This window comes from Coenobita brevimanus, chromosome 35 (genome assembly GCF_032717465.1).
Source record: "Coenobita brevimanus isolate Jiangsu-jjx chromosome 35, ASM3271746v2, whole genome shotgun sequence".
In the NCBI taxonomy this organism is placed as follows: domain Eukaryota; kingdom Metazoa; phylum Arthropoda; class Malacostraca; order Decapoda; family Coenobitidae; genus Coenobita; species Coenobita brevimanus.
Genome location: NC_136988.1, coordinates 7,726,093 through 7,745,990, shown reverse-complemented (window position 1 = coordinate 7,745,990; position 19,898 = coordinate 7,726,093).

The following is a 19,898-nucleotide window of genomic DNA, read 5'->3' as shown; positions in this document are numbered from 1 at the left end:
GGTTCGTAAGACTCACAATTGAATAAAACTGTTTGGCGTCAGAGTGAATGAAACATGAAAGAAGACGTGACCATCAATGGGTTAAGATCGATGGTATACACAAGCTCCGTAAGATGTTTCAGGAATGTTTTCTTGACTTATATCTAAAATGTAGAAAATATCAAAAGAATTTTTAACCTGTATTTCGACACACACACACACACACACACACACACACACACACACACACACACAGGATGATAAAGCAAGAAATTGGTGTGAGAGTCTAAAAACAAAGACGAATGACGATTTTTTGTTTTTTTACATTATGGTATCCGGTTTGCTAATAATTTTCTTCCCACCATGAATTCTTGTATAGTGTGCCTGTAACATCTGGACCATTATATCTGACATTTGGAAAGCAAGAAGAGAACCAAGATAACGTCCTCTGAGAGAGAGAGAGAGAGAGAGAGAGAGAAGCAGACAGACAGACAGACAGACAGACAGACGGCCAGACAGGCACAGGCAGACAGACAGAAACAGACAGACAGACAAGCAGAATTATTATGATAACCGTGAAACATGAGACGTGGAGTGACGGGGAGGCGTCGACAAGCGACAAAAATAATACACAGCAGGGAAGAAGAGCAAAGAAATGATGAAATGAAAGGAGTAAATGTAGTAATATAAAAGTGATGAGGAGAAGACAGAACTGGTTATAAAAAATATGTAGCTAAGAGAGAAGAAAATGACAGAAGTAAAGGTGTTCTCCAGAACAAGTAGAGAAGGGAGAGAAAAGAAAATGAAAGGGGTAAATGTTGTAATCAAGAACAAACCAGGAGATATAAGGAAATGAAGAACACAAACATGGATTTGAGGAGGAGGAAAAAGGAGACAGAAAAAACGTCTGATGAAAGGAGCATCTCTAGGTATGAAAAAGAGATAGCAAACAGAAAGATATAAGATGTTTTATATAAAACAGAACATTTTGGCGTTGGGCAACTGGAAATGAAATCTGCAGGGGTACGTATGAAGGTGACACTAAGTTTGAAAATGCAGATACACTTATCAGCAAACCTGTTAGCTATAATATTAGGTGTGGGTTGGAGTCGTCTAGATATTCCGGTTCAGTTCCTCATTCACAAATTGCCCTTTAATACTGAGCAGTGAGCCAGCACTGTCTATTTATAGTCGATTGGGTGGATCTTTCGATGCGAAATGTCTTTTGGAATTTAGGAAACAAACGCAGTACACAACAAATGGCTTAAATATTTCTAGATATTTTTAACCTGTCCATTAACGCAGATCTCATAGAAAATATACTGTTCATCATAGTGTTTAGTTAAGTGTGTAGTTGATGGGAAATGTACTGTGAATCTAAGAGTTTAGCTAAGGGTTAGAAAGGATGGAGTCTCTCCTGCACCCCACTGACTCCTGCAGAATAGTATACTCATCTCCCTGTTCATGTATTATATAGTGCGTGATCATCAACCAGAAATGGTTTGTGTCTAATTATTGTCTTTCAGACTCAAAACATGTAAAAATACTAGAAGACAAACTCGAAATTGTGCTGCGAAGAGCCAATAAAATAATTCCGTCATTCAAAATTTTAATTTTCCATGGGGAAAATGAGTATAGAAATACACACTAAATATCTTTATGTTTTCTCTAAAAAGACGACGATTAAAATGATACCTAATAACAAGTATTTAAAGTTCTAAATTCAAAGACAGCGATCAGGAAATTTAGCTGTTAACATAGATTTCTACCGCAACAAAAATTAATTGCGTGAAACAGTGGCAAAAGACGCAGCACCAATTTCAGGATAAACGAGTTAAATATCCTGACAGTGAAAAACTTAAAAAAAAGAAAAAAAAAAGCTACCAGGTTGTCCTGTTGCAAAAATTAGCAACAATTAAAGCTCGAGTTAATCAGTATTTCGACACTACAGGCTACACCTAACCGAATGTTGCCTATTAACGGGTTGACAAATACTCAGATGACTACGAATTGTGAAGGCACGTTTTGGCGAGAGAAAGTTTAATCCCTGATCGATCCCAGACGAGATAAAGTCGATCCCGACAGCTGATCCTGTTTTGGCGAGGCACAGTCCTGGAGTGATAGACGATCACGGATCGATCTGTGTCAGTCCACCTCCCCAAGGTGGACTGAGCTGGGCGATCCTGGACTGTGACGTCACACCAAAACAAATATAGCGTCGGCTCCTACATTGTAAGTGGCGTATTTACTTGTGTTTTTAGTAATATACTGATAAAATGCTACTGCCAGTTACTAAAGTGCGCATAAGGGGCTGGACAGTGTGTGGTTTCGTCAGTAATGGGACCGTATTGCTGAAAATGAGAGCAGAGTTACTGCTGACCAAATCATCCGTTTTAACTTTCAACCGCCATCGTTTTGTTTACAATCAGATGTCGCCATGGCAACACGACAAGCCAATCGAAACTGCTGGACTGTTTTGGTGTGACACTTCTGGATAGGTAATCCGCCTCGATCCTAATCCCATGCCATTGACCCCGCCAAAACAGGCCATAAGTACGAGAACACTGGGACTGTGTGCGGTCCGTTCCATGGTACAGTCTTTCATTAAAATTATAATATTAAGGACGTAACTATCATAGTATTTCGTCTTACGTCTTTAAAAAAAAAAAAGTCCCTGTCCGTTCTTTCCGACAGTGGAGGAGTTTGTATTTGGCCTGCCAGGAACTACATCTGAGGGAGTGGTGGGTGTGGGAGAGCCTTTCTTCTTTCTATCCTTTTCGTACGCACGAGGGTGCATTTCTCTCAGATTCTCTCGTTATGGGCCAAAAGACCTTCACTGAACTGTTGTTCTCATACACCCCATTGCACTGAATCTATGCATAACTCTCACACTGATCTTTAATCCATCTCATAATATATTTGCTACTTTTTTTTTAATTATTAAGGGGCGATTGCTAAAAAATGCTTGTATCTAAAATTTTGTCAGATTGCTTAACACGAACCACCAGGCGGACGGAAACGGTGGCTGGTCAATAAAACTGTGTGATAACAAGATCAATTAGACACCCACGAAGCAATTAACCCGCGTTATTGTTTGTTTGGTGTTATTTGTGTACATGTGTTTGTTTGTTTGATTTTGTGTATGTGATTTCTTTCTATCTGTGTGTGACGTAACTCAGTCACTTTCTATCCGATTTTAACCAAACTTAGAAAATGGTCAAGGGTGAGGTAAGTTTTTTTTTTTTTTTTTTTTTTAAACAAAATGTCAAACGTAGAGGGCACAGGGCTAGGTCAGACTAGGCCTAGCAAAGTAAGCCTAAGCAATTTTTTATTTGTTTTATAGAAAACTTGGTGGAATTGTTCAGGGTAAGGAAAGAAAAAAAGAGTGAATTTTAAATAATTAGTCGAAGGTCAAGGCCAGAGGGCAAAGTCAAATTTCGTCCCATGTGCCTGTGTCTTAACCAAATAACTAAATATTTTTTCATATGATTTGAACCATCCTTGGTGGAAATGTTGAGCATCAGACTTGGGGCTGAACCAATTATTATTTAAAGCAGCAAGGCAAAGGTTAATTTTACATGTGGAGGCCACCTCGAAGAGTTTTTATCCGATTTTGACCAACCTTTGTGGAAGTTTGATGGGTAAGGTAAGGATAAAAGGACCCGATTTTGAGATCAGTCACTCAACAGTCAAGGAGACAGAAAGGTCAAAATAAATGTAGATATCACAGAGCAGAGTCAACTGGGGTAGTTTGGATCTGATTTGGGCCAAACATGGTCGATGGATTAAGAGTGAAGTAAGAACGAAGTGGTATGGTCTGGAAACAATTAAAGATAAAGATTACAGGACAAAGTCAAATGCTTGCCCCTTGGACCATTTGGTTGGCGGTTTCACTACCTGAATGCCAATCATTTTGATGCAGTTAGCTTATTTGAGCAGATTAAATCCGCCAGACCCTAGCTAGAACAAAAAGTAATGTTTCTTTGAATGAGTGGTATTATTGAGAGAGTTCGCAGGCATTAAGCAATGTTTCTAGGATAGGAATTATGTTTCTAGGATATTCTGTGTGATACTAAGCCACGATTTTGTAGAATTAGGGTGTTAGAGTTACCATGACCATACTTGCGAGGAAATGGTGACGGTACTGGACTTTAAACTCTTGTGTTCACGCGCAGATGAAAATCTGTTGGATTTCGAGCAGAATTAGAGTGAATTTTTTTCTTCGTTTTTTTTTTTTCGTCCCGATTTTTTATCATATTCATTTGTATATGTTTGTGTTTGCCTGTTAGCTTGTTTGTGTTTTTACATGTTTGTGTATGTGTTTGTTCTCTCTCTCTCTCTCTCTCTCTCTCTCTCTCTCTCTCTCTCTCTCTCTCTCTTCCTCCGTCCTCCCCACAGCCAATAATCTCAGCATATTTTATGCCGACCACTATTTTTAATAATATAGCCTACGCCCCCTGTATTTATGCCCATGGAATTAATGAGTTCCTAATTCCCTCAGGTCATACATTATCATTTCCCTCCAAATGTAGGTCATAAGTGTCGCATTGTTTTGTACTGATAATGAGCTCAGGTTTAAATAGTATCTGTTTTAAATCATGTCCCCAGTTACTGACACTGATGAATGGAGGGAATACAGAGGCGAATTATCAGCAATATTGTCCTGGTTAATCTAGAAGTATTAAAGTTCTTGGTATATCCAGGCCGAAGAAGTGCTGTCACATTTTATTCTTTCAACATTTACATTTTTTTTTTTTTAGCCTATGAACCCCCCCCCCCACTTCCCCCTGTTCCAGAGGGGTTAATAAAGGTTATAATATGTTCGGTGAAAAAAGTATATCTGAGCGAATTTGAAGGAGGGAGGAGACAAGGTAGGCCACAGAAAGGGTGGAGGGATATGGTGGATGAGTGTGTGAGGAAGAGATGTATGGAAGTCGGTGAAGCTTGGGGACTGATAAGAGATCGAGCTGGCTGGATGAATATTGTGAGAAGTGCATGATCAGGGATTTGGCATCCTTTTTTAACGTGACAGCGTTGGAGTTGACTCTACCGGTTACTTTTATGTGAATCTAAGTAATGTGGTGAACATTTTTAGCATATCAGATAAAGCCAGCATTCCGTGGGCTTGAATGATGAGTGAATGGAAGCGTGACCCATTGGACTGGGCAAACATGGGCTCTCTGAATGTTGCTAATCCTCACCCTGCCCTCGGGTGGGTAAGGAGATCCGGATGATGATGATGATGATGATGATGATGATGATGATATGTAGGGTTCTCTCATGCACCAGGTCATGGGTTCTTTTGGGCTGCAATAATTCATTTGGCCCGGACTAAGAAAATAAATGTCAAAATTCTTGTGCCAATATGATAATCAAGGTATTTTTCTAACTATTTTTCGGCGCAAAAATTCTCTGAAACAAGTATATATAATCTTTAGGCGCTAACTGGGAAAAAATATATATATATATATTAACTCAAGCGTTAGCAAAAAAAAAAAAGGTACTACTATTATTTTATTTCTTGGTAAATTTGTTACCCCTGACTGGTATTTTAGTGACACTTCTTGGAGACAGAAAGCTATTTTGGGGGTTCTGGGCGTTATTTCTAGGACACTAAGCAATACTTCTTTACTACTTAACTTTATTTCTGGACACTGTGCAATATTTCTAAGTTATTAAGCGCTATTTTTGGACACTGTACAATATCTCTAAGTTTCTGAGTGCTGCTTGTGGATGCTGTACAGCAATTCTAAGTTACTAAGCGTCGTTTCTGGATAATGAATACTATTTATAAGATTTATCTATCTACCTTCTGCCAGACGCCTTAATCCTGTAAGAGGTGGCCACAAACAAATCGCCTCCATGTCGCCCTGTCCCCTGCCATTTCACTGCCCTCCCCCTCACGTCACACATCCCTCTCTCATATACCTCTCCACTCCATCCCTCCATCTCATCCTCGGCCTCCCTCTGCCTCTCCCCTCATCCACCTCACTCGCATACACTCTCCTCGTTAGTCTCCCCCTTTCCATCCTCTCCACATGGCCAAACCACCTCAATGTATTTCTCCTACCGCAGTCTACCACATCCACACCACAAAGCTCCTTCGCTTTCTCATTTGTCAGTCTGTCTCTACATGTAACTCCACATGTTCCTCTCAGATAGCTGATTTCCTCTGCTCTCACTGTTGACTTTTGTCCTTCCACCAGGGTCCAAGCTTCTCTTCATACTGATACCACAAAACTACACAGCGACTTTTTTTTACTTCCATGCTCACTTCCCTTTTTCTTACCATTGCTTTCAAAGAACTAACAACCTTCGTTCCTTGGTGTACCCTTCCAAGCACCTTATCCTCGAAAGTCTCATCTCATCACACTATCCAACTACTTAAATGTACTCACATTTTTCATTATCGCATCATCCAACGACACAGCGCATTCAGTGACTTCATTTCTCTCAAAGACCAGAGCTTGCTCTTCCCTACATTCACATTAGATTCCGTTTCTTACACACTATCCCAAATAATTCACCAAGTCCTGCAGTTCCCCTTCGTCTTCACTTATCGATACAGCATCGTCTGCAAACAACAGTACAACTAGAAAGATTCCAAACACTGCCCTCTCTCACTAGGGCCACTCCAGCATCCACTGCCCTACCTTGTATGTCTTTTAGAACCCCATCCATATATAACTGAACAACCATAGGGACACGACGCATCTCTGTTTCAGTCCAACACTCAGACAGAAAAATTCACTCAGTTCACTATCCACACACCCTCCAGCCTCATACATGCTCTTCCCGGCATTAAACATTTTTCCCTTCTCTAGAAACTTTTCTACTAAAGATCCAAGGATGAATATCCGATCTATCACAACTTCTTCCATTTCTAAAACCTGCCTGCTCTTCTCCAGCTAATTCCTCTGTTATCTCTCTAACTGTCAGACAATATCCTACCATATAATTTTCCTATTACACTAAGCAGACAAATGACGTTATGATTACCAAACAGTTCTTTGTAATCACTTCCTTTGTACATAGGAATAATTATACTTGACTTCCAATCCCCCAGGACTCTTCCTTCCTCCCAGGTCAATCTGCACATATTCCACATCTATTCTTCTACATATATGGTAGAATACTCATTGATAGGGTTAGGCATATGACAGAGGAGCTAGTTGGAGAAGAACAAGGGGGATTTAGGAAGGGAAAAGGGTGTGTAGACCAGATATTTGTTCTAAGATGTTTAGTGGAGAAGTATCTAGAGAAGGGAAGGAAAGTGTATGCTGCCTTCATGGACTTGGAGAAAGCTTATGACAGAATAGATAGGCAAGGTATGTGGAAGGTATTAAGAATATATGGAGTGGAGGGGAAGTTGTTGAGTGCTGTGAAGGGTATGTATGAGGGTGCTAGGGCTACGGTGCGAGTGGATGGTGAGCTGAGTGAGTTCTTTGATCTCAATGTGGGACTGAAACAGGGGTGTGTAATGTCTCCATGGCTGTTTAATATATATATGGATGGGGTTGTAAAGGAGGTTCAAGGTAGGGCAGTGGATGTGGGGGTGACCCTAATGAATGAGGGTGAGATTTGGAAGCTTCCGGTGTTGCTGTTTGCTGATGATACAGTATTGTTGAGTGAAGATGAATGGGAGTTGCAAGGTTTGGTGAATGAATTTGGGACAGTGTGTAGGAGGAGGAAGCTGAAAGTTAATGTAAACAAAAGTAAAGTTATGGTGTTTGAGAGGAATGAAGTCACTGAGTGTGCAGTGAGGTTGGATGGTGAGGATATGGAGAATGTGAGTGCATTCAAGTACTTGGGTAGTGTGATGAGTAAGGATGGAACTTTGGGGGATGAAGTAAATGAAAGGGTACAGCAGGGAAGGAAGGTTGTTGGTACACTGAAAGCAGTGATGAGAAATGTGGAGGTGAGTATGGAAGTTAAGAAGTCACTGCATGATGGTATTGTGATCCCTACCCTGACGTATGGAAGCGAGGCGTGGACCTTGCAAGAAGGGAACAAGTCAAGAGTGAGAGCAGTGGAAATGAGTTACTTGAGAGGAGCATGTGGAGTGACGTGGAGGGACAGATTGACGAATGAAGAAGTGAAGGAACGTTGTGGGGTAGATGTGGATGTGGTTGAAAAGATTAGGAGAAATACACTGAGGTGGTTTGGACATGTGGAGAGGATGGAGAATGAAAGACTGACTAAGAGGGTGTATGTAGGTGAGGTGGAGGGAGGGAGAGGGAGGGGTAGACCGAGGATGAGGTGGAGGGATGGAATTGAGAGGTATATGAGGGAGGGGGGGGTGAGCTGGGGGGAGGGGAGTCAAATGGTGGGTGACAGAGTGACTTGGAGGCGTTTTGTCTGCGGCCACCCTTTGCGGGATAAGGGCGTCGGGCTATAGATAGATAGATAGATATTCTTCTACTATCTCTCCCTCATGCTTCATCATTTCATCACACAGTCAATTTCTGGGGCTTTCCCCATTTTGATGTTCTTCATTGCTTCCACTGTTTCTATCCTACTGATCTCTTACTCCTTTCTCACTTCCCTTATTTTCCCAGCCATTCTTCAGCCATTTATACTCCCAATATTTTCATTCTCTATGATTAACAGTTCCTTAAAGTGTTCTCTCCATCTGCTTACTTTGCCCTCCTTCTGCATTATCAATTTACTATTTTCATCCTTCACACCCCTGCTGACTTCATCATCTCGCTGCCTAACTCTTTTTACCTCCTTCCAGGACATTTTCTTACATTTGCTCCACTTTACACTCATCTTCCTTCGAAATTCCTCATCCACTTTATTCTCACTCTTTCTTACTAATCTTTTCACCTCTCTCTTCCTCTCTACATATAACTCTCGCTTCCGTCTCTCAACTTCCTCCATGCCTCTGTTTCACATCCACACACTACTATGCTTTCTTCTTTTACGCCACTGCTTGTCTCAGCTCTTCATTCCGCTAGGCTGTTCCTTGCACCCCCTGTCGTCTTGTCTTCACCCCACACACCATCTCACATACTGCACAGATTTCTTCTGTATTCATCACACACTTTCGACTTTTCCCATCTGCTCCAAATCATACTAACCAATTCGTTCCTCCACTTCTCTCTTACAGTCTGCCTTTTTCCCATCCTTTTACAACCTTTCTACCAGCATGGACTACTTCCTCCTGCCTTTTTCTCCATCTGGTCTTCCATTGCACTTGAACCTTGACTTTCACCACCACCTAGTGTTGTTCAGAAAGTCCATTCTCCCGACCTCTGTATACTCTTGCATCCATTACTTACCTTCTCATTTTTAAGATACTTAGCGTTATTTCGAGGATACTGAGCAATACGTCTATGTTACTGAGTGTTTTTCTAGGATACCGAGGAATATTTCTAGACTATTAAGCAGCATTTCTAGTATACTGAGGAATGTGCGAGCACTACGAGAATATTGAGCAACATATATACTTACCCTGGTTACTGTGGGTTATGTCCATGACAACGTGCACTATTTATTGGTTACTGAGCACTCATTCTGGGATACTGAGTGATTATTCTGGGTTACTGGGTGTTATCTCTAGGATAATAAAAGATAATTTTTCAGCTAGTGAACATTTCTTCTAGAATATTTAGCAAGATCTCTTGGCTACTAAGCATTTTTTAATAAAGAATTCTAAGTTATATATTTGATTAATCAACGTAATTAGTAGGATACCGAGTAATATTACTTTACTGCTATGCGTTAACTTAAGGATACTATGCAGTATTTCAAGGTTATTGAACGGCATTTCTCGGACGAAGGATATTTCTTGCAAGTTCGGCCGTTTATTAGTCCCTTTGCTACCACGATCTAATTTATTGGCTTAATCTTGCTATCAGCAGGGAAGCATAATTATAATAAACTTCTACAACACTGTTCTAGCTGGAGAGTTTAAATATAACTTTCATTAACCCGACTGGCAAAAAACGCCTTTGCTAAGCTAAAAAAAAAAAAATAGAAGTAGCAAGAAGACAAGAAAATACGTGAAATGGTTCTAAGGTTATGAATCCTGTCAAACAGGATGGTATCATTTTTGGCTACGCGCCTTATACCTCTGTCCAAGATTCAGCCTCTGTGTGTGTATGTGTGTGTGTGTGTGTGTGTGTGTGTGTGTGTGTGTGTGTGTGTGTGTGTGTGTGTGTGTGTGTGTGTGTGTGTGTGTACTTTAAATCTTCCTAGGCTATTTGATGGATTTGGCTGAACTTCGCAGGTGAGTTCGTCCGGTTCCTGGAGATGTCTTCTACTACATATATATACTTAGTTTCCAACCATGATTTGTAGGAGGGGAGGGGGGTCAGTCTCGCTAGCAAATTTGAAAATTCTCAGAAATAGTGAAAGAAGGGCAGATATGGCTTTGATAACGTAGTACACGTTGTATAACGAATTCTCATCTGTAATGGGATACTTGGAGTGACTGACCTTCCCATTGATTCCTGGGGGTCAGCTGCCTCCCAAAAATAATAACGATCAGAAATAAGGGAAAGTAAACCCATAGATTTCAATGGAACTTCTCCGGTCAGTTCGTCTGATTACCTGAGTGTCATCCACCATACAAAATTTCAGTCATTGTTTCTAGGGGGATTCAACGCTCTAAAAAAAAAAAAAAATGTAAAGGATCCAAATTAGAAGAAAAAAGGCAGATACTATTTTGATATCTTAGTAAATGCTAAACAGTGGACTCTCATCCGTAATGCGCTACTTGGAGACCATGGTGCCCAGTGACTCTTGGGAGGTTAGCCCCAACCACCAAGAAGATAAATAAATAAAAAATAAAGATAAATTTATCAGGAATAGAGGAAAGTGAGCATACGGATTTCAAAGACATTGGCATACATGTCGCAGAATTGGGTATGCAGTTGACATGCTGTCTCTGAATGCACACGAAGAAACTGCACATCTACTTCATTGTTATACACACACACACACACACACACACACACACACACACACACACACACACACGGATAGATAGATGGGTGGATAGGTGTATAAATACATAGACAGACAGATAGATAGACAGATAGATAGATGGATGGATGGATGTATAGACAGATAGACTGATTGATAGATATATTTGCTTCACATTTTTCTTGCATTTATACTGAATATACTCTCTCTGTCTCTGTCTCTGTCTCTGTCTCTCTCTCTCTCTCTCTCTCTCTCTCTCTCTCTCTCAACACTAAAACCATGTCTTCTCCAACAGATTTTATCTGTGATTAGTTAACGAATCACAAGCTGCGTGTAGTGCTACTTTGCCTGGTGAATCGTCACACTGGCTAGAAGTAACAAGCGGAGTTCCACAGTGGTCAGTTCTAGGACCAGTTCTTTTCACTATTTATATCAGTGATCTAAGGCAGCGAAATTTGCAGATGACATGAAGATGGGACGGAAAGTAATTACGAAAGCACTCTGTGAATCTTGACAAAACGACCTGGCTATGTTAATGATTGGGAGTGAATTTGGCAGATGAAATTAAATGTACTGTACATAAATGTAAGTAAAGCTATTTGGTGATAAAATCATTAGATATGAATACTGTATGTTAATTACCCCAGTGACGAAAGAAAACGAGAAGGACTGAGGAGTTATTGTCGGTAACGACCCCCCAAAATGAAAACAGTGTATAGTAGCCAGTAACAAGGTAAACAAGATGTTCGGCTTCATCGCAAGGAACTTTGATCATAAAATGTTCGATGTAATCCCTAAGGTTTATACATCATTACTTAGTCGACACATGGAATAAAGTAAACAGCAGTGGTCCCCGAATCTTATTACGGACGAAACAGACTCGAGGGAGTGCAAAGCAGAGCCACAAAAATGATCCCCTTACTGCGAGATTCACCCTGCGACGAGCGACTGAAGAAACTGAATGTGTAGTCTTAAAAAATAAAAATAAAAAAAAATAAAAACAATAAAAATAGCGATGACTGAGAGCAAATTCAATACATCCATTTAAGAAAATCTTTAATGTAATGATGTTAGTTATGCTAACAGAAATAATGGAATGAACTAAGAATGAGATGCAGCACTAATATAGGGGAAAGTATTTTAATATTCGTTTAGTGGATACCAGCAATAGTAGTTAGCGCAAAACTACTGACACGAATTCGGCTAGACCAGTATTTTGATACTAGATGCTATAGAAGAAGGGAAAGCCAGGTGGGAGACGTTCATACAAGGAGGGTGGAAAGGTTACAAGAGGATGGGGAAAAAAAAAAAAAAGGTCAGAATATAAGAGAGAAGTGGAGGAGCGATTGGGTAAATATGGATTAGAGCTGATGGGGACGTGGAAGGTGTGTGCAAGATATTCAGAAAAGAAATCTGTGCAGCGTGTGAGGTGGTGTGTGGGGTGAAGAGAAGACAAAAGAGGGGATGCAGAGAACAGCATGGTGGAATGAAGAGGTGAGACAGGCTGTGGCATATAGTGAGTGGATGAGAAACAGGGGTGTGAAGTTGAGAGACGGAAGAAAGAGTTATATGTAGAGAGGAAGAGAGAGGTGAAAAGATTAGTAAGAGAGAGTAAGACGAGAGTGGATGAGGAAATTGGAAGGAATATGAGTGTAAAGTGGAGGGAATGTAAGAAAATGTTCTGGAAAGAGGTAAAGAGAGTTAGACAGGGTGTCAAAGAAGTTAGTCGGGGAGTGCAAGATAAAAATGGTTTACTAGTGGGGAAAGGAGAAAATGTGAGAAGATGGAAAGAACACTTTAATGAATTGTTGAACATAGAGCATGAAAGTAATGTGAATATAAGTGGCTGGGGAATGGCCGGGAAACAGAGGGATGTGAGATGAGAAAGAAATCAGTAGGACAGACGATGTGGAAGAAATGAAGAAAGTCAAAATGAGGAAAGCCCCAGGAATTCATGGAGTATGTGGTGAAATGCTGAATCATGGAGGACAGAGAGCAGTAGAATGGATGTGGAAGATGTGCAGATTGGCCTGGAAGGAAGGTAGAGTCCCTGGGGATTGGAGGTCAGGTATAATTTTTCCCCTATACAAAGGAAAAGGGGGAAAATAAGCGAGTGGTAAACATAAGGGCATTTGTCTTCTTAGTGTAATAGGAAAAGTATATGGTAAGATATGTACTGACAGAGTTAGGGAAATAACAGCGGAAATATTTCGAGAAGAACAGGGAGGTTATAGGAAGGGAAGAGCTTGTGTAGGTCAAATATTCATAATTAGATCTTTAGTGGAAAAGTTTCTAGAGAAGGGAAAGAAGTTGCATGCCGCCTTCATGGATTTGGAGAAAGCATATGACACGGTGGATAGACAAAGACTGTCGAAAGTATTAAGAATATATGGAGTAAATGGGAGGTTGTTGAATGCCGTGAAGAATATGTATCAGGGTGCTAAGGCTGCGGTGCGTGTGGATAGTAAAATGAGTGACTTTTGTTATTTGACGGTTGGACTGAAACAGGGATGTGTCATGTCTCCACGGTTGTTCAGTCTGTACAAGGATGGAATTATAACAGAGATACAAGGTAGGGCAGTGGATGCTGGAGCTGCCCTAATGAGAGAGGACAGTGTTTGGAAACTCCCTGTACTGTTGTTTGTCGATGATACCATGTTGTTAAGTGAAGATGAAGGGGAGCTGCAAGGCTTCGTGGATGAGTTTGGGAGACTGTGTAAGAAAAGGAATCAAAAGGTGAATGTAGGGAAGAGTCAAGTTATGGTCTTCGAGAGAAATGAAGTCAGAGAATGTGGATGAGGAGGAAATGGAAAATGTGAGTGCGTTTAAGAACTTTGGTAATGTGATGAGTAAGGATGGAAGTTTAGAGGATGAAGTGCTTGAAAGGGTACAAGGAAGAAAGGTTGTTGGTTCCTTGAAAGTAGTGATAAGAAATAGGGAAGTGAGCATGGAAGTGAAAAAGTTACTGCATGACAGTATTGTGATGCCAACTCTAACGTAAGGAAGTGAAGCTTGGACCTTGTTGGAGGGACAGAAGTGAAGAGTGAGAGCAGTGGAAATGAGTTATTTGAGAGGAGCATGTGGAGTCACGTGGAGAGACACACTGACAAATGAGCGAGTGAACGAGTGTTGTCGTGTGGATGTGGATGTGATAGGAAGCGTTAGGAGAAACACAATGAGTTGGTTTGGCCATGTGGAGAGGATGGAGAGTGAAAGACTGACGAGGAGTGTGTATGTGAGTGAGGTGGAGGGGGAGAATGGGAGGGGCAGGCCAAGGGTGAGATGGAGGGATGGAATGGAAAGGTATATGAAAGAGGGGTGTGTTAGCTGGGAGCAGGGCAGTGAAATGGCGAGGGACAGGGCGACATGGAGGCGATTTGTTTGTAGCCACCCCTTTCAAGATTAAAGCTTCTGACAATAAACGGATAGATAGATAGGTTATATCTAACTGAGTCTTGTTTATCTACAATTTGAAGTGTACACTGACAAATGTGAGGCGTTTGCTTGATATTGAAAACATTCGGTGATCGTGTAGCCTCTTTATTTTACACATCTGTATAACAGATAAAATATAGTCCATTGTCGTTCCTCTTCTTCCTTTCCAATAAATTTTAGTCTTGTTCTTTCTAACGATAACGTTTTTTTTTTTTCCCCTAACCTTTTCCTGTCGGTTTTGCCGGATGGGGTGGTAGATGGGGAGAATCTTTCTCTTTTCTCTCCTTTTCCCTTAGAGGTTAGAGCCCAGCAAAATTAGCCCTTTTTTTCCCCAACAGATTACTTTGTCACTGGCCAACAGGTCTCCTTTTACCTGAACTTCTGATGTACTCGAATGTACACACTTTCACTCTCTCTCTCTCTCTCTCTCTCCATTTCTCCGGATTCAATTTCTTGTGCCATCATCTCCCAGGATTCCCGATCTTCTGTTTATGAAACCCGTCCTAGTTTCCCAAAACCCTTTGGTAACAGGGGCCGGTCTGTTATGTTAGCCCTTTATTCCGAGACTAGCGGTTTGTCCACATCGGATCCCAAGGGTGTGTGTGTCACTACTCCCTCGTGTGACATTTGGTAGGTAAGTTGTTAGTAAAAAATGGAATCACTTCCCTCTCAGGTGTCCCTCTCTCTTTTTAGAACATGCCTCCACTAATGGGGGTTCTGTCCCCGTCTATAGTAACGAGTCTAAGACTGATACTGGATTAGGCATTGGTGTTGTCTTCCCTTCCTTTAACAAAGTCAGTAGCCTTCCTGGTATTACTTCGGTGTATTCGGTGGAACTGACCGCGATTTTATATGCTCTCAAAACCATTTTTTTTTTTCTCCTCAGTGTGTTTTTGTGATATTTAGTGATCCCGTAGTGCTCTCTCCGTGCTGGAATCTTTGCATCCCATCCTTTGGTTTTATCAATTTCTGAGTAGCTTTTACTTCTTTGCCGTCATGGCCGTCATGTGGACTTCTGTATGGTTCCCTTAAATGTTGGTGTGGTGAGCAATGAGAGGGCAGATACATTAGCAAAAGCTGCGTCATCTCAACAGCCCTCAACCGACTACCCACTTCCTGCTTCTGATGTAACACCTTACTTACGGTACACAATTCGTACGTGTTGGCAGAGACAATGGGATGATGTTGTTCATAATAAACTAAAAGAAGTCTTTCAGAGAGTGGTTGTACTAAGGGTTCTCCCCTCCATGCCTTGTCGATTGGAGGTGGCTCTTGCCAGGCTTCCCGTTGGGCACTCTCAGCTTACACATAGGATCATGATGAGTGGTGGGACTCAACTGTACTGTGATGATTGCCTTCTTCCCCTTACTGTCCGTCACTTGCTGGTCGAGCGTCCGGGACTGGGGGACCTATGTCAGAGATTCCTCCATAGGCCTAAGGGGGTAGATGGTGCCTACTGTCTGTCCTCGATGCTTGGTGGAGCCTCTAGTAATTTTACTTCAGGAGGTGGGCCTGCTTCCACTTTTATAAGTAACTGATATTTTATAAACTATTATTTTGTTATTTTCACTGTTTTATTTCTACTAACGGGTATTAACTTTGTTTTGATTATGCGCTTTTCATATACTGCATCTTTTGCCTTGTTGTCCGGCGGCATATGACCCTGGCAGTAGCGCCGCCAGATTTTAATTATATTCAGTCAGTCAATCTCTCTCTCTGTCTCTCTCTCTCTCTCTCTCTCTCTCACTGTGTGTGTGTGTGTGTGTGTGTGTGTGTGTGTGTGTGTGTGTGTGTGTGTGTGTGTGTGTTTCTTTTTCTCTCTGACAATTTTCCTGCCCAGCTTTGTGCTGCCCACAATTTTTAATAGCCAAACCTACAGTATGCCACGGTAGTGCTGTCATTGGAAGAATGATTTCAGTATTCCAGTTCACTTAACTATTTTGTATTTAAGACAAAAGTTGATGTGGGGTGTTTTAATATATATATACTTTCATATAACTAAAACAAAGGATAGGAATATGTCTTCCGACATATCTGATGTTGTCAAAGCATCAAATATAACAGTGAAGCCTCGACCATTCATATCAATATAATGGTGTGGTAATTTGTGAAAATTATTTTTTGCTTATAAAATGTTAAAATTAGATGAACAAACAGATAGATTAATGGATGAATGAGATCATCATCATATGGGGGCAAACGCCATGGGACGCGTAACCTTACTTTCCCTTCAATTCCACCTACGAGGATCCCTTCGTGCAACCCTCCTTGCACTTACCCTTCCCCTCTATTACTCGACAGAAACGATCGACCTGCTCCAGACATGAGTTCCATGGTCTTCTCTTTGGTCTCCTTCACCTTAGGCTAACTCTCTTAGAGATCACCCTGTGAGCAGCATCAACCTCAGGAAAACGAGCCACGTGCCCATATAACTGGAGTTGGCGCTTACATAATTTATGTGGGTAACAGGACTCAATTTACTCTCAAAGGGTAGTCACTCGTTATGCACCTGGTCGTATCAGAGATATCCCATGATCCTGCGAATGCACTTAGTACCAAATGGGTAAATTCGCTGCTTCATCATTATTTAGTATCCATGTCCCACAGTCATAAAGTATGACAGGAAGCATCAGCACCTTGATGCGAATTTTCGTAATTCTACACAATTAACGACAACCCTAATACCCAAGTCGAGTGAATTCACAATCCCGCTGGCCACATCAGTGTGACTGGAAATCTCATCGTCTGACCTACCTTTGCTGAGAACCACACTACCAAGATAAGAGGATCTTTCCAAGACTTTCACTTTCTCACCACATGCTTGGACAGACTGAACCGTTTCATCCAACAAACCATCAAATGCTTGGACCTTTGTCATAGCCCAAGAGACCTTTAATCCCAATGGCTTCACATTCTCATGAAGGTCTTTGAGGGCACTCAGTAGTATCTCCAGCACCTTCATTAGGATAAGTGCACCATCAGCAGAGACAGGGCCATTAACCCTGAAATTGCAGCTGATAATCCATCTGACTTCAACTCACAGCCCGCCCAAGTACCCAATCCATGCACAAGTTGAAAAGCAGAGAAGCAAGGACATATTCTTGTCTTACCAGTACTTACTGGGAAGAAGTTGGATGTTTCCTTTCCACACTTGACAGCACTGTCAGTGTTTGAATACAGACAAGCAATCAGTCAAATTATCCCACAGTGGATCCCACGTAGTCACACTGTCCCCACAGTACCTCCTGATTTACTTAGTCAGACACCCTCCTGAGATCCACATAGGATGAAGGCAGACTTGGTCGATACTCAAGGCAGCGTTCCATGTGAACTTGAAAAGCTAGGACGTGGCCAACTGAAATGCGGACTTCTAAAGCATAAATCCAGATTGTTCAGGCCTCTGAAACTTTAGTGGATGGTCCTGGATATGCATGGGGAGAATGTGAGCAAAAACCTTGCTTGGCACAATAAGCACTGCATTGTCATAGTAATTGCTGCAGTCAAACTGGTCTTCTTTCCCTTTAGCTAGAGGTGAGCAGTCCCTTTGTCCAGTCAGGAGGAATGATACCAGTCTGCCAAATGACTGCATGTAATGCCTAGATCATGACTTCATCCCCATTTTGATCAGTTCCACTGTGATGCCATAAAGACCAGCTGCTCTAACACTTTTCAACCTATTCACTGGGTTCCTGATTTCCTCTAGATAAAGTACGAAATCACCAATTGGTGGGAAAACAGTCAATGCTTGTATCCCAGCCGACAGAAGGTCTTCACTGGGAGGTTCAGCCATAAACAGCTGCTCAAATTGCTCAGCCTAACCAGCCCTGTACTCACTTGCCCCTGAAATGAGTCGTTCATCTACTGTCCAAACAAAGTTAACCTCAACAGCAAGCATGGAGTGGTGCTTCTTCAGTGCTTGGTAAGCATGTCGAAGGTCATTTGCATGAAAGCGACCTTCCACCTCCTCTTCGATTTCCACAAAATACTGTTCCTCCTCCCTTTCCATCATAACTCTTATCCATCAAGATAGAAGTCTGTGCTACTTTTGATCCTCAGCCAATTTGGCAGCACAACTCTCCTTAATTGTGGCCAGTGTCTCCAGAGAGACAAAACCCCTCCTTAATCTTGGGTACTCTCCATTGCACTGATCAACGACTGCTAGGGCAGAATGCTTCAGTAGGATGCTTAGCAATACTGAGCACCTAAAACCGATACAAGAACGTCAGTGCATTGTCAGAAGAACACTCCTCGTCCCTGAGTTTCTCAAGATGGAACTGTTTTTTTTATAGCATCTTCAGCTTCTCTGATTTTGCTTTGTAGTCCTAGAGTAGCAGAAAAAGGATTGTGATCAGTAGTTAAGAGCTTGGCACTCTTGAAAACCCTGCAGTTCTGAAGAATCCTCCAGCAAGTACAGTACTTATAAGGATGTGATAAATCTCCTTTGCAACCTCTCTGGTGCTGGAATACCAAGTTCAGCAGTCAAGATCTAACTGCTGCAACCATAATCCAGCTCTTCTAAACTTTCAGGATTTGTGAAATCCAGATGACAAAATCCATTTGAACTCCTCATTCAAGAGCCGTGGGGATCTACATATTCCTCAAAGCCTTCCCTGACAGGAGCAATAATTACACTGAAGTCACCCAGGACTAAGAGTGTATCCCATGAGGGGAATTTTACCACTTTTGAGGGTAAATATACCTCAGCGTGTTCCTCCTAACGCTTCCTATCACATCCACATCCACACCACAACACTCCTTTATATCCTCATTTGTCAGCCTGTCTCTCCATGTGACTCCAAAGGCTTCTCTTAAATAACTCATTTCCACTGCTCTCACTCTTCACTTGTGTCCTTCCAACAACGTCCAAGCTTCACTTCCATAAGTTAAAGTTGGTATCACAATACTATGTAGTGACTTTTTCACATCCATACTCACTTCCCTGTTTCTTATCACTGATTTTAAGGAACCAGCAACCTTTCTTCCTTGTTGTACCCTTTCAAGCATTTCACCCTCCAAACTTCCATCCTTACTCATCACACTACCCAAGTACTTAAACGTACTCACATTTTTCATTTCCTCACCATCCAACCTCACTGTACATTCACTGACTTCACCTGTCTCAAAGACCATCACTTTACTCTTCCCTACATTCACGTTTAGATTCTGTTTCTTACGCAGTCTCCCAAACTCATCCACCATGCCTTGCAGCTCTCCTTCGTCTTCATTCAACAACACAGTATCATCTGCAAACAACAGTACACGAAGTTTCCAAACACTACCCTCTCTCACTAGGGCCACTCCAACATCCACTGCCTTAACTTGTATCTCTTTTATTTCCCCATCCATGTACAGATTGAACAACCATGGAGACATGACACATCCCTGTTTCAACCTAACATTAAAAGAGAAAAATTCACTCGGTTCACCATCCACACGCACTGCAGCCTTAGCACCATCATACATACTCTTCACAGCATTCAACAACTTCCCATGTACTCCATATACTCTTAATACTTTCCACAATCCCTGTCTATCCACCCTGTCATATGCTT